Below are 6,207 nucleotides of genomic sequence, written 5' to 3' on the forward strand. Positions count from 1 at the left end.
GACTACTCAGGAGGATGTTATTATCAGGAGAAAGAAAACTGGCGTTCTACAGATCGGAGTGTGGAATGTCAGATCACTTAATTGAGCAGGTAGGTTAGAAAAATTAAAAAGGGAAATGGATAGGTTAAAGTTAGATATAGTAGGAATTAGTGAAATTTGGTGGTAGGAGGAACAAGACTTTTGGTCAGGTAAATACAGGGCTATAAATACAAAATCAAATAGGGCTAATGCAGGAGTCAGTTTAATAATGAATAAAAAATAGGGGTGCTGGTAAGCTACTACAAACAGCAAAGTGAACGCCTTATTGTGGCCAAGATAAACACGAAGCCCACGCCTACTACAGTAGTAGAAGTTTATATGCCAACTAGCTCTGCAGATGATGAAGAAACTAAAGAAATGTATGATGAAATAAAAGAAATTATTCAGATAGTGTAGAGAGATGAATATTTAATAGTCATGAGTGACAGGAATTCGGTAGTAGGAAAATGGAGAGAAGAAAACACAATAGGTGAATATGGATTGGGGCTAAGAAATGAAAGAGGAAGCCGCCTGGTAGAATTTTGCACAGAGCACAACTCAATCATAGCTAACACTTGGTTCAAGAATCACAAAAGAAGGTTGTATACATGGAAGAAGCCTGGAGATACTGACATGTTCCAGATAGATTATATAATGGTAAGACAGAGATTTAGAGACCAGGTTTTGAACTGTAAGACATTTCCAGGGGCAGATGTGGACTCTGACTACAATTTATTGGTTATGAACTGTAGATTAAAACTGAAGAAAAGAAACTGCAGAAACTTGAGAATTTAAGAAGATGGGACCTGGATAAACTGACAGAACTAGAGGTTGTAGAGAGTTTCAGAGAGAGCATTAAGGAATGATTGACTAGAATGAGGGAAAGAAATACAGTAGAAGAAGAATGGGTAGCTTTGAATAGATGAAATAGTGAAGGCAGCAGAGGATCAAGTAGGTAAAAAGACAAGGGCTAGTAAAGTAGTAGAACTTGGGTAACAGAAGATATATCGAATTTAATTGATGAAAGGAGAAAATATAAAAATGCAGTAAATGAAGCAGGCAAAAAGGAATACAAACGTCTTAAAAATGAGATTGTCAGGAAGTGCAAAATGGTTAAGCACGGATGGCTAGAGGGCAAATGTAAGGATGTAGAGGCATATATCAATAGGCGTAAGGTAGATACCACCTACAGGAAAATTAAAAAGACCTCTGGAGAAAAGAGAACCACTTGTATGAATATCAAGAGCTCAGATGGGACGCCAGTTCTAAGCAAAGAAGGGAAAGCACAAAGTTCGAAGGAGTATATAGAGGGTCTATACAAGGGCCGTGTAATTGAGAACAATATTATGGAAATGGAAGAGGATGTAGATGAAAATGAAATGGGAGATATGATACTTCATGAAGAGTTTGACAGAGGACTGAAAGACATAAGTCGAAACAAGGCCCCTGGAGTAGACAACATTCCATTAGAACTACTGACAGCCTTGGGAGAGTCAGCTCTGGCAAAACTCTACCATCTGGTGAGCAAGATGTATGAGACAGGCAAAATACTCTCAGTCTTCAAGAAGTATATAATAATTCCAATCCCAAAGAAAGCAGGTGTTGATAGATGTGAAAATTACCAAACTATCAGTTAAATAAGCCACGGCTACAAAATATTAATATGAATTCTTTAAAGACAAATGGAAAAACTGGCAGAAGCCAACCTCAGGGAAGATCAGTTTGAATTCTATAGAAATGTTGGAAGGCGTGAGGCGATACTGATCATACGACTTATCTTAGAAGATAGATTAAGGAAAGGCAGACCTACGTCTCTGGCATTTGTAAACTTAGAGAAAGCTTTTGACAACGTTGACTGGAATAGTCTCTTTCAAATTCTGAAGGTGGCAGGGGTAAAATCCAGGGAGCGAAAGGCTATTTACAATTTGTACAGAAACCAGATGGGAGTTATAAGAATCGAGGGGCATGAAAGGGAAACAGTGGTTGGGAAGGGAGTAAGACAGGGTTGTAGCTTATCCCTGATGTTATTCAATCTGTATACTGAGCAAGCAGTAAAGAAAACAAAAGGAAAATTTGGAGTAGGAGTTAAACCCATGGAGAAGAAATAAAAACTTTGTGGTTCAAATGAATTTTATCCATAGTGGATGCTGTCAAACTCTGTGACTGTTCCTTTACAGGGTGTAGAAAAATATCTGCTACCAGTCACAATATTGTGACTGGTAGCGGATATTTTTCTACACCCTACTTTATGGTTCACTGATGACTTTGTAATTCTGTCAGAGACAGCAAAGGACTTGGAAGAGCAGTTGAACAGAATGGACAGTGTCTTGAAAGGAGGATATAAGATGAACATCAACATAATCAAAAGGAGGATAATGGAATGTAGTCGAATTAAGTCGGGTGATTCTGCGGGAATTAGATTAGGAAATGAGACACTTAAAGTAGTAAATGAGTTTTGCTATTTGGGGAGCAAAATAACTGATGAAGGTCAAAGTAGAGAGGATATAAACTATAGACTGGCAATGGCAAGGAAAGTGTTTCTGAAGCAGATAAATTTGTTAACATCAAGTATAGATTTAAGTGTCAGGAAGTCATTTCTGAAAGTATTTGTATGGAGTGTAGCCATGTATGGAAGTGAAACATGGATGATAAATAGTTTAGACAAGAAGAGAATAGAAGCTTTCAAAATGTGGCACTACAGAAGAATGCTGAAGATTAGACATGTAGACCACATAATAATGAGGAGGTATTGAATAGAACTGGGGAGAAGAGAAATTTGTGGCACAACTTGACTAGAAGAAGGGATCGGTTGGCAGGACATGTTCTGAGGCATCAAGGGATCACCAATTTAGTATTGGAGGGCAGATTGGAGGGTAAAAATTGTAGAGGGAGACCAAGAGATGAATACACTAAACAGGTTCGGAAGGATGTAGGTTGCAGTAGTTACTGGGAGATGAAGAAGCTTGCACAGGATAGAGTAGCATGGAGAGCTGCATCAAACCAATCTCTGGACTGAAGATCACAACAACAACAACAACAACAACAACAACAACAACAGGAATATTTTAGAAAAGGTTTCTCCAGTGAAACACAACTGTGCATCTGTCAGTTACATTATTTGTAGTAGTCAGTGTCAAAATTACAAATCCCATTTTTCAGCCAGTGTGGCAACGCAGTATGTAGACACTGAGTACAATCAACGAAGAAATAAAGCACGTGAACATCACATTTGGTGACCTTTGTGAGTAATATTGTATGTGTGCACATTAAACCAGGACTCACCAACTTTGATAGTGAACTTGAGTGGTTTACAGTACAGTTTTAAATGGAGGAGGTGCAACAGACAATCAGTGCATGGCTTCCATGGCCACAGTATGACAGAAGCCAATCAGCAATCGGGTTCTATGGAAGGGGCCATTGAGTACAGGAGCAGCCAATCAGCATGCAGGTCGACACAGCTGACCAGAATAAACAAGATGCCTTGCCGAGAGACTTACAACTTGCAACAGCTGGGCAGACGACAAGTTGAGATGACAAAAGCAGCAACAGGAGACAAGTGATTAAAAATAAGGTAATTTCCTAGCAAAAAGCTGTTCTGTATTAAGTGATAAATAATGAGTGACCCTAACAAACAAGACAGTGTGATGGTAGAGCATGGACCACAGGGGACTAGTTTTGTAGACAATAGTGATTATAAATCAAACATGAATGTAACTTTGAATGATGGAGACGAAAGTCCTATTGTAGATGGAATGATAAAAGGGTCATGTACATTGTATGGTGATGTGAGTGAAATGGGCGAAAACAGTATGGAAGTGGATGAAATCATTAAGGTTAAGAGGGAGGAATCTAGTAGTGAAAGTCAGCTAAGGCAAAAGTTTATAGCAGACAGAAATTTGGAAGCAATGTTAAGGCAAATTATGAGTAGTTTGAGTTATTTGAGTTACATGAGTATGAAAGAAGATATTATTAGCAAGAAAAAAATTGAAAATAGCATGAAAGAGGACATCAGTAGTATGAAAATAGGTATTAATAGTATTAAAACTGACATGGCTAGCCTTTCAGAATTAAATAAGAAGTTTGAGGCAGTAGGGAACCTTTCAGAATTAAATAGGAAGATTGAGGCAGTAGGGAAAGATTGTGATGAAAAGATAAAGAAAGCAGAGCAGAATACTTATAAGAAATTAACATTAATGAGTAGTAAATGTGTAGAAGAGAGAAAGAAGCTTTGTGATGACTATAGTAGGAAGGTGGAGGCTTTTGAAAAACAGTGTGAAGATGAAGTCAAAGAAGCCAGGAAAGTTTGTGCTGAAAACAGGGTTAAACTTGAGAACCAAATCAATCAGATTAAAAATGATTTAGTAACAAAGATAGAAACAAAGTGTGCAGTAGTGGTAAAGGAAAAACTGGTAAAAGTAAATAAAAATGTAGATGCAAAATTTGCCAAAATAGAGAAAAAGATGGAAGAGGTATAAAATCAAAAGCATAGAGAAAGTGACACTGGGTCTAATAATCATTTTGGTAACCAGGATGATAGTTTTTCCTGGGAAAAGACCAATGAGGACTTGTTGAATGAACATGGTAAGTAAAAAGGAAGTATGGCACCCTATAATAACAGCAAATGTACAAGGTATACAAGTTAAGTGTTTACTGGACAGCGGTAGTAATTTGAATGGTATTTCACAGGTATTTTTCAAATCTATTAAGAACACAGAGAATATAGTAGTGATGCATGTGCTGGAATAAAAACTGTTGGCGCTACTGGTAAGCTGTGTGAAACAAGAGGTACTATTAACTGTGGAATTGGCAGGACTGCTGTTGGGAGTGCAATTTCTTGGTGATTCAAAATCTCAGCATTGACGTAATATATGTATGGAACTAATTTCTTGTGCAAATAGCAAGTAGGGGGTTCAACATTCTGTATTGAATTCATTATGTGGTGTTAATGCTTACCCCCAGGTGACTGTCTCATTTTTCATGATTTCTGAGGCAGTCAAACTCTTATATACAATGTTGTGTTACATGTTACTAATAAGTAATACAATCATAAGAGGAGGGAAGAAAGCAAATTGGTACAATGGTTAAAGAATTTCTGTCAAACAAGGAGGTAAGGTAAACAGAAAATTACGAAAGGTTTCAGCATATGTGGAGGATAATTAACATCTGAAGTAATCAGCTCATTGGTGCAGAGGCAATATACAGTAAAAATCATCTTCAGTACTAGATCTTAATATTAATTGTGGTATAATAGAAGTGTTTGTGTTCAGTGCAATCAGTATATGGAGATAACTATCTCCCTGTAGAGGTGTGTCATGGTACAGCCTTTTCTAACATTAAGGAATTACAACTTTATACGTAGTTGCCCGGAGTAATGTGTGGAAAGAATAAGCAAGATTTGTATGTCTATCACCCTTCAGGCTAGAATATCAAGCAACTGGATGGAATATAGTGAAATAATTTTTTTCTAAGTGATAATTTTGTTTGATCAGTAATGAGAGTTAACTTTGCCTTAGCATAAGGATCTGTTACTGTGGAGTGTTTTATGTTGAATCAATTTTGCATTAGATGAGCAGAGCAGGTGTTTATTTATTCGATAATAAAACAATAATGAAATAATAAAACAAGGAATAATGTTAGGGTCTTAATAGTTAGGGAGCCTGTCTCTGCAGTAGCGATATTTTTTGAGAATGCACTCCTCTAGTTAACTAAGTGAGAAATGTAAGTAAAATAATGGAGCTGACAGACATGCTTGAGTAATGAAAAAGATAACTGTATACAAACAAATGTGGTGTAACTGTACTGATGATCTAATTGTAAACTAGGCAACACTGGGTACTGTGTATATTGCAATTCATGACACTGCAGCTGGGAATGAGAGCTTAACAAAAAGAGCAATATTTTAGTGAGGTTCAAGTAATACAGTGCTGCATCATTGGATCTATATGTTATCTAAAAACTTCAATTTGTGTTCTGAGGAATTATGAGCTTAAAGTGGAAATACTGGAATGAAGAGCAATAAGTTTGCTGATTAACTGATAACTGTGGTGCTTAGCTAATTTTCTGAGGATTTAATTTTCTGGTTGAATGAGGGTAGTACTCAGAGTTGAATGGAGAAGTAGGGCAATGATTTGGTACAACATCCATCCCTTAATTTTGATTCAAATAGTAATTAAGTTATGTGATGATGAC

This window comes from Schistocerca nitens, chromosome 1 (genome assembly GCF_023898315.1).
Source record: "Schistocerca nitens isolate TAMUIC-IGC-003100 chromosome 1, iqSchNite1.1, whole genome shotgun sequence".
Taxonomy (NCBI): domain Eukaryota; kingdom Metazoa; phylum Arthropoda; class Insecta; order Orthoptera; family Acrididae; genus Schistocerca; species Schistocerca nitens.